Source organism: Pseudorasbora parva, chromosome 6 (genome assembly GCF_024679245.1).
Source record: "Pseudorasbora parva isolate DD20220531a chromosome 6, ASM2467924v1, whole genome shotgun sequence".
NCBI classification, from domain to species: domain Eukaryota; kingdom Metazoa; phylum Chordata; class Actinopteri; order Cypriniformes; family Gobionidae; genus Pseudorasbora; species Pseudorasbora parva.
Window position 1 is genome coordinate 16,443,894 of NC_090177.1, and position 10,432 is coordinate 16,454,325.

Sequence of the window (10,432 nt, forward strand, 5' to 3'; positions counted from 1 at the left end):
AGCACATGTCTCTCTGCTTTCGTACATTTGTCCATTTCCTCATAGAGCAGCACTGGCCTGAAGTGATTTCATTGGCCCAGATAAAATTTTGGAAAGCCACACTGAACCTCAGTTTTTCTTTATAATTTGGTATTTTATACAAATTGTAAGACTTATCATAAACTATACCATCAAATATCTATAAGCACATGAATTACGAATATTGTACAACCCTGCCATTTACAAACATTTGATTATATAATAATGATATGCATAATTTAAGTCATTATCATATCGACACTATACCTTTCAAAAAGTTTAAAGTTGAGAAAATGTTACCTTAAAAAAAGTATCTTATTCTCAGCAGTTTTCTGTTAAATATATTTTACTATATTTAACTAATTCCTGTTATGCAAAGCTTTTTTCAGAATTATTTGATGAACAGTAAGTTGATCTTTTTTAACATTACGAAAGTTTTTAATGTTTCTTTTGATCTAGTAAATGCATCTTTTCTGAATAAAAATAATAAAAATAAAAAAAATTAAAAGATTTTTTTAAATCTTATTGAACCCTAAGCTTTTGAATATCAGTGTAGTTAATGCAACATACATAATAAAGCAATTATTATTAAAGTGTATATAAAAACAGGGGCACTGTGTGATCAGAGAGTGAGACAAAACCAAATGCTTCAAAATTGCAGTATGACACTATTATTTAAATTAAAGCCATATGTCATTTTTCACCGCAAAAAAAAACAAAGCTTGATGACGCCTGGATTTTGTGGAGCTTTTATTATACCGCAGACGACTGCTTCTGCTTCTTCCTGTCATGCGTATGAGGGGTAACACAGCTCTGATTTATCATATTAGAAACATTTGAGTGTGTTGAAAGTTACATTGCTACTAAAGTAAGCTAGATCCATGTTAGGCATGGTAAAACATGGCACTGACAGTAAATCAAGAAAATGAGATTTAAACAATAAGATTACCTGGTTTTAGCTATATGACAATGATTTGTTTTCTGTTGATGAATGTATCCAAACAGTTGCTCACCTGTGTAGTAAAACACATAATATGTTAAAGGGTCTTTGTGGTTTCTACGAAATCGAGGATAACGCGTGTATGATTGATAGGAGACAAACGGATACTTACCATGTCCTGGTTAAAATTTATTATTTCTCTGGATTTAAACATTATTGGAAACATTTGGGATAATACAAGTACACAAGTCAACAAAATATATAACATTGTTCTTGGTTGTTGGATATTTTAATCCAAAAATCTTACATATTGTGCCTTTAAAGGCGAAATGTGCAACTTGTGTCAACTGACAGAACCACCACTCCAAATTGACCATTAGTCAGTCAAACAAATATACCCCCAATTCACATGATTGGTTTAGCCAAATTTGCTGTGCTCAAACAATGTTTGCTAACTCCACATTTTTAGGATCACCTTACGAATAGCTTAGAGATGTCTCTGCACTTTAGACTTCATGGGATAGTGGAAAAAAAAAAAAAAAAAAACATATTTCACCTTTAAGATTTTGTTTGAGCCAGGCTGTCTTGTTGTAAATGATCTATAAATGAAATGCGTCACTTTCCCAAAATATATGATACAATCGATTCACAGATGGATCTGGCAGGAAGTAATAATGAATTTCATCTGGATGCCCTCTCCCTGGATTCATCTTAAAAGACTCCAGAAATAAAACCAGGACAGATGCATTACAAACGGAGTTCAAACAACCATATCTCAATCTGTCATGGCACTTTCCACTAAAATCCGTTTTCCTGTGATTCCCAATCGATTTTCCCCACATGGAAAAGTGCCTGCTGTGTGTTGTTTCAGGGTCCTACTCCTTTTCCGTGTGTCTTGGAGTGAGCCAGAAGACAATTCCACTGTAATAAAACATGGAAATTCAAAGAGGTATGTGGAATTTTAACTTTAATGGATAGTTCACCTAAGAAATAAAGTTCTTCATGTTTTCCTATGTAATTTTAAACGACTGATTTTCTTCTGTAAAAACACACACACACAATTATGTCTGGTTCACTATCTTTGTGGGGACTCTCCATAGACACAGTGATGTTTTTTACTGCACAAACTGTACATTCTATCCCCTTACACTAGACCTATCCATCACACAAAACTTGCAGCATTTTTACATTTTCAAAAAAAATAATAAACTCATTCTATATGATTTATAAGCTTGTGTTTTCATGGGGACCTCAATTCTGTGTGCATTCAAGTTGAAGCCATGTGCACACACACACACACACACACACACACACACACACACACACACATACACACAAAGTAGATATTTTGAAAAAATGCCCAATGTGAAGTCAGTGAGGTCTAAATCACCATTGTTCTATATTATTTTGTGTTCCACAGAAGAAATTAATTTGGAGCGACATGAATATGACTACTGCAAAAATATATTTTCTTCCTTTGAATTTCCTTGTCTTGTTTTCCAGAATAAATATTTAAATATTCCTGATTCAATATAGATCACATTGACGGTAAAATGGTTAAGTCTTGTTTACTGAAAGACTGACTTTTTCAAAATTGAGTTTTTGATTATAACACGAACAAACAAATCTCACAATGGGGTAAGAAAAAAATTAACTAGTTCCTTCCTTAAATTAAGTTTGTTCTTCTGACCCCAATGGCAGACATATATTCTTAAAATAACTTAATTTTGGCACATTTTCAGAAACAAGACTTAATATTATATTTGTGGAAAACAAGAACAATTCTAAGGAAGACATTTTATTTTATTATTGCAAAATATGTTCTTTTTCTGGTGTGTGTGTGTGTGTTTGCAGTTCATGTATACCTTACATTATGCGGACAAACTGTCGCATGGTTTCTGAAAGTGTGCTGCTGATGGCAAACATAAAAGAACAACAAAAAAGCTAATTGGCCACTGATCCAGCAGCAACCAATCAGCTGCATTATGTAGATAGTGAGGTAATCGCTATATTTAACAGCATAATATGTACGATTTTTGGATTAAAATCTAAAAACCACTAGAATGATGCTATATATTTCATTGACTTGTGTACTTCATCCCAAATGTTCCGAGAATGTTTAAATCCAGAAAAATAAGCAATTTTTACTTGTTGTAATTGCAACTTAGGGCGTGTCCATGCATCACATATCAATGACATCATACCGTTACCCTTGATTTCTGATTTTATTTTGTAGAAACCATTAAAACACCAAAGACAATTTAACATATTGTGTGTTTTATTAGACAGGTGAGCAACTGTTTGGATACATTCATTAACAGAAAACTATCACTATTATAAATGGTCGAATTTTTTGTTGTTGTTTAATTTTCCCTTTAAGAAAAAAATTCCACATACAAATGAAAGTGGAATTGTCACTTGAGTGAGTAAACTATGACAGAATTTCCATTTTGGGTGAAAATCCCTTTAATACAGGACAAAATAATAATGTCATCAGTGCAACAGAATGAGCTTGGTACAGTCTGGACTAGGATTGCAAGGGTCATCCTCCAGTGTAATGTCCAAATTTAGTCCGATGACAGGGGGTCAGATGGTGGGGGTCCACTATCTACACTCACACTCATAAATATACACATACCAAAGAAAGACAGGAAGCAGGCAATAGTTAGACCGGAAGAAGGGAGTGTTGGCTATCACACTGTGCAGAACAGGGGCTCCCTGTATTGTTTCCTGCTTTTTCCGGTCAAAGTGACTCCAGTCTCATAATTTCTATAAGAATGCAGTCCAGATTCCTGTGAGCTCCTCACCATCCGCCTATATTCAGATGAGAACTCGATTTGCTCCGCCTGAATGTGCTTAAAGTGTTAGTTCACCCAAAAATGAAAATTACTCACCCTTATGTCATTTGACACCCGTAAGACATCCGTTCATCTTCGGAACACAAATGAAGATATTTTTGTTGAAATCCGATGGCTCAGACAGGCCTTCATTGACACCAATGTCATTTCTTGTTTCGTGATTCGTGTTTTCCGAATCATGAATCGATACATTGATTTATAAACTTTCGAAGCTTTGTTTTGAAATAGGCCCATCACTATATAAGTCGTTATTAAGTTTTTTTGCACACAAAAACTATTCTCGTTGCCTCATAAAATGATTGTAGAGCCACTGTAGTGAGATGGGCTTTGTAACGCCGTCTTTAGTGCCTTTATGGGTCTTGAGAGAGGAAATGACATTGGTGTCACTGAAGGCCTGTCTGAGCCATCGGATTTCAACAAAAATATCTTCCTTTGTGTCCGAAGATGAACGGAGGTCTTACGGGTGACGAAACGACAGAGGGTGAGTATTTAATAAAATAATATTTATTTTTGGGTGAACTAACCCTTTAATATACACATTCAGCAGCTCTAGTAATCTCCTATAATTCCATGTATTACTCAACAGCTGCCTGTCAGTGTTTCATTTTATTTGGCTTAGCATTTGTTTGTTTGTTTCTTTTTTTAAAGTCCCCATTGATGATATCAATGTCACATTTGGCATCGGACGTGAGCACAGGACTGGTCTTGGTCAATCCAATCACTGCTTGTTTGAACAGGCCCTTCGTTTTTGTTTGGACAGACAAGGGAGGAATTCTGTGGCCATTACACATGTGTCGTTTTAGCTTATTTATAGTTTTAGGAAGCTTTTGTCATGACAGTTGTCGAGAAGAGAAGCCAATGTAAGTTATGTTGTCATTTAAAAACAGTTTGGGGCTCAGCTGGGCTCATTTATTTGCAATTTAGCTTTACAATTTTTTAACGATTTTATAGTTTCACATGTACTATCTAGAACTGATGCTTCAATTTTTACAAACCTCTAATCTAAAGAATTAAACCTCAGTATGTAACTCATCCCACAATATTTGTGCTACTAATATGAATGATCAAATCATGCTGCTTGTTGTCAAATTGTGGATTTACTTTTTTTTTCTGGTAGACAATAAGTGCAAAAAAAAAAATTTTTATATACTAGCATTTAGAAGAAATCTAAGCCATAGAGACTAGAATAACAGCTATTCTTACAGGCCAGTAAGGAACCATCCTAGCAACCATCCAGGACACCCTAGCATTACCATAGCAATGCCCTAGCAACCACCCACTCTACTTACATATATGTAAATCATCATGCAGTGACAGTCCTGCGCTACACCAGATAGCTAACATAATGTCATTGTGAATTATGAACAGATGCACAACAGCTTAACAGAAGCGTCACCGAATGCTAACCGCAGTCACAGCCACAGGTTTCTCCGCCCTTCCCTACTTCCTTACTGGAGTCAGGGGAAGCTCAACGCTCTCTTCAACTAGACGTGAAAAACATCCACAAAAAGCTAGAAACATGTCTAGAGTGCAGATGCTACATTAATTTGAGATCATACTTTTTGGCATTTGACAATGAGAGAATTTGCTACTATATGAGGGATGTATCAATTGCATATATTATTAGCCTAACAATATATTCGCAGTCTGGTGAATTTTTAAAACTGTCAATTTCAATGAATATGTTTTAATACGTGCATAAAACTTTTTTTTATGTCTTTTTGTTCAAATGATGGATCAGCCTTTCCTATACATATTTCTGTCATGACAACTCTCTGAGAGATTGACATGGTAATGGATATGGCAAAATGAAAGGGTTACTTCAGCGATTAGCATATGGCTTTGTATCAGTAGAAACCCTGGAGTATATTCAAATGATTGTGCTTCCCCTTCCTCATATCCCTCTGGGACAAGAGATTTATCCATTTTATTTCTGGAAAAATCCTCCTATGATGCAAATTGACGATATTTGCATCATATGAGGAATGTTTGGCCAAAGGCTAAAGACTACAGCCAGCAGAGGGAGCCATTTCCGCATGTTTTGAACCCGCGTATGGGGGATGGGAGATCACACTCACAGCTCAGCTGGCAGCTACAGGCACTCATTTCAACGGAGCTATGGTGAGCAATGTAAGTCTTTTAACTTTTCAAATGAAAGTTAAGCTTGCAAAGGCATGAACTGAAACGCACCAGACTAAACTCGCCTTGTGAATGTATGCAGCAAGTGTAGTCGCGATTACCTCAGCTCTCATCACGAGAACTCATCAGCTCATTTATCTCACTCCTGCAGTTAGTGCTCAGTGCTGTGATACTCGCGCGGTGACTCATTATATTGAACAGACACGTTCAGTTTTTAATTGTAGTGTCTTCTCCAACTCAGTCACAGTAATCAAGTTGGTGGCTTTGGGAATGGCCTCACAGGGCAGCGAAGCATTCTGGGAATGTAGTCTTTCATTGGCCTGAAAAGCCAGACCCACATCAAGATGTTTGGTCTGGAAACTCACCATAGACAGGGCTCAATCCGAGAGGCGGGATAAACGGTTGTCTTTCAAACTCCCTCTGCGCACGATAGGATAGCGCTACACCAACCAGAGCAACGAAGGTGAAGCAGAGCTTGTTGATCGATTAAACATTCGCCGTATCCGGTCAGCAAAACTCAGAACACATCTTCCCTTTTTAAGAATGACTTCAGTGCCGTTCTTTGTCCTTTTCTCAGAGAAAAGCTTAACTCCAAGTCTTCCAGAGTCGCGGTCAAAGCTGATTCGAAAGACCGCCGTTCGCCAGTTTCTGTGTTTACTAGAAGCACGCAAACGCAACTCGGCCATTGTCATTATGGCCCCGCCCACCAACTCTATACACGATGTGATTGGCCCGGCAAGAGTTAGGGGAATACAGCTCAGAAGGGTATTGAGAGTTGCTAGATGACACTCGGGGGCAGATTAGATTTGCTGCCGCTAGGGTGCGTCTAGATTTCTAGGCAAGTCTTTCATCCCCATGAGACAAAAATACATTTTCTGTCTTTTCTCAGTCTAGAAGGCACCAAATTCAAAAATAATTTCACATTTCTACTACATTGATGACCCAGTTTAATTACAGATTCATCTTCCCAGCACTGAAGTACCCCTTTAATATTAGAATGATTTCTGAAGGATTATGTGACACTGAAGACTGGAGGAATGACTGCTGAATTCAGCTATTGTCTTCACCACAGGAATAAATACAACTTTAAAATATATTGAAATGTAAAAAAAAAAAAATGAAAAATGTTTTAAAATAAAAGCAGCCTTGGTAAACATAAGAGACTTCTTTCAAAAGCATCCTAAAAAAAATCATATCGACCCCAAACCTTTCAACTACAATATCTTTATATTTAGATCGAATTATTTTAGCTGTATCAGCCCCATTTATTGCTTATATGCATGAACATAGCTCTTAAGCATTCCATAAGGAAGTCATCCTCCTTCCCAGTGGAATGCAAGTAACATTGTGGCAGTTTGTGTAAACCATCCCCCCGCTTGCCCCCATGGACTGAAAAACAACAAGGTCATGAAAGGTCAAGTGCCTCTGACTATTTACCCACCACCCCTGAGCCTCATGATGCCTGAACAGTGTCCAAGCCATGGCCCAAGGCCACAGAGACGGTCTGTTTGTGCTCTTGTGAGGCTGCTGAGTGAAGGAACACTTACATGTTCTTTTCTGTGTTCTCACAGGCGTGGCTGTGGAAGGAGGAGGCAGAACATACACACTATGAGGCAATCCCTTCTCAAAACCCCTGGGACCCTGAAAGAAAGAGAAGAGGAGGAAGAAAAGGATGATTAGTCTTCTCGATGGTAATTTAAAACAGGTGTCTGAAAATGGTTATGTGTGTGCCTTTGTGTGGTGCGAATGCACACGAATACTATATGTTTTAGTGTTTCATGTTATGTAAACCAAAATGACAAATTCCACAAACAGGAAATGACAAGAAGCAGGAAATATCACAAACAGGAAATGAGGGCCCTTGTAAGTTTTATCTCCTCAACAAATTCTTTATGTAAGGCTGGTGTTTCATAGTGGTTAAAGGGCTTCTGAATAGAAGGTTGCTGGTTCAAGCCCCATGAGGAATGAGTCATGAACTATTGTACCCCTGATTAAGATGTGTAACCTCACGTTGCTTCAGGATGAAGGAGAAAACAGTCTTGCTAAAATATTGCTTCATTTATTAAATAATAAGACAAAACTCTTTCCCCGCCATCATTTTTGTTAGCGACAGCATATTTGATCATTTTCACAAGTCTGATGGCCCCCAGAATATTTTGTATGAATATCTGAGCATACAACATATCCAAAGAACGAACAAAGCCTCTGCTTTAAAAAAATGTTCTAGCTTTATTCACTCTTTTTATTCAACATTCAAATGTGTGTTTCATTAAAAAATTGGAAAAAAAAATTGAAAAAAAAGAGAAATTCATGTCCAGATCGGAAGATCAATTGAATGATGATCAAAACAGATCAAGTAGACCTGGTCCATGAACGACCCCAAAGCTTCACAGTCCCATAGCTATGAAATTAATGTGGCTATATTTTAGAGATGGATTAATTACTGTTTATTTAAAAAAAAACTTTAAAACTTTGATTTAAAAAAACATCTCCATTTGCACTCCATTTAATCTCTTTTATAGCAGTCTTTAAAATAACAGTTAGGGTATTTGATTTGCATTTTGTCTTTACAAAGGGGATTGTTATGAGTACTTTAAGTTGCTTTTGATGAATGCATATGCTAAATGGCTACTTGTGTACTAAACAGCCCTCAAAAGCACACACTTGTTGATTTTTCTTTTGTCTGTCTGCTTAAGAGTTAAAAAAAAAATCATCCACTCTGAAGTAGAAAACAGATGAGTTTTCTTTTGAGTTATGGTCACACTAAGTGCCTGGAGTATCTTGCATTTCAAAACCACTGCTGCAGGAATTAATTTACAGAAAGATTTGTTCTTTTCATTTAGTTCATTGACACTACGTTCAAGAGACGCTTTGGCCATTTGTAACTGGAGTGCCTTGTACTGTTCTTTGAACAGCTCAGGTTACGTGTGGTTCCATATGTGGAGCCTTGGCCATGCCGTCAAGATCTCCTCACACTGTAGTGCTAGCAGTCCCACTCCACCCACTGCTGCTGGCCAGAAACTGGACAGCCCAGGTGGATGTTGTGTGCTTGAGCCTATCGATCATTACACTTCCAAACTCCCCACACCTCAAAAAGGGAGGGAAATGAAGAAAAAAAAACAGGCTTGTGGGAGGGGGGACACATGTTCTCCGCTCTCTCCCCCATCTGGCTGAAATGTTTGACAAGTAATTTTGCGAGCAGTCCCCAAGAACACACAAAGCTGCTCACACTGCACTGTTTCCAGATGTTCTCTGTGCGGCGCCAACACACAGATACATGTGAACGATTCCCGCCCAGTCACACAGAGGAGAAATGAAAGTTTGTCTAAGGGAAATGGGATTGCGTGAGGGTGTGCGTGTGTTTAGATGCATGTGCATGTCAGCTTGTTCAGCTTACCTTCCGTTCTTTCCGTCCAAATGTTTGTGTTGGTATTTTTGGGTGTTTGAGGGTTAAAGATGACTCATTGTATTACTCATTGGTCCAGGGACACACAAATTCAGCATACATGACGCCATGTGCTTTCACAAGCTGATCAGCGGTGAACACAGCATAGTCTGCAGAGATGAGAGGAAAGGGCACTGTGGTTCATTTATTGTAGTTAAATACTAAAATGTGGCATGCAAATCATTCAAACAACATAAACGTAATACTTTTTTTTAAAGGTGTCATGAACTTTTTTGCTTTTTACATTTTTTTTATAGTGTTGTCTGAGGTCAGCTTGTGACGTTCGCATAGTTTTTACATTCAAAAACATCATAACTAATAAGTAATAGGCTATTTTCTACACTGGTTTTGAGGCTCTCTCCAGAACGCTGGATTTTGATGGGCGTGCCGCACTGGAGACTTAGAAGTAAATGCCCACAGCAAGGATTGGATAAGATTTGCATATTTATTGATCTTCGACTCTCTTGTCAGTTCACAGGAGGGATTGTTTTGAAAGCGACAACCGGAATGATTCTCTGACAGGACTCTCAAAACATATTTATCAAACAAACACAATGATTGATCTCTCATCCAACTGCGATTGATTTATTATTATTTTTATTACTTCACCTGTCTGATTGGGTGATATAAGTGTGAACCGCACACACTCTTCAAACATAAAGTCAAGAGAGTAAACAATTCTGATCAAGAAATGAATGTTATTTCACTTTAAGATTCACCGGCCTGCTGACGTGCTTGTGTTTTGGTAGCCCGTCTGGAAAACACACAGCCCTGGGACGTTGGGCTTTGGGAGCCCTGCAGTCTTATCCCGAATCGCAATGAACCCACAAATAAGGGATTCTCCAGCCTGTGACAGCGTGCTAAGGTATGTTCTGTTAGACATGTCACGTACACATAATCAATACGATATATATATATATATATAAAGCTCAAGGAAAGTTGATTTCTCAATTCACACCCCTTTAACTTTTTCAGACCCCGGGACCTCCCATACAAACTCTCACGCTGTAAAAAAAATCCAGGTCTCCAATT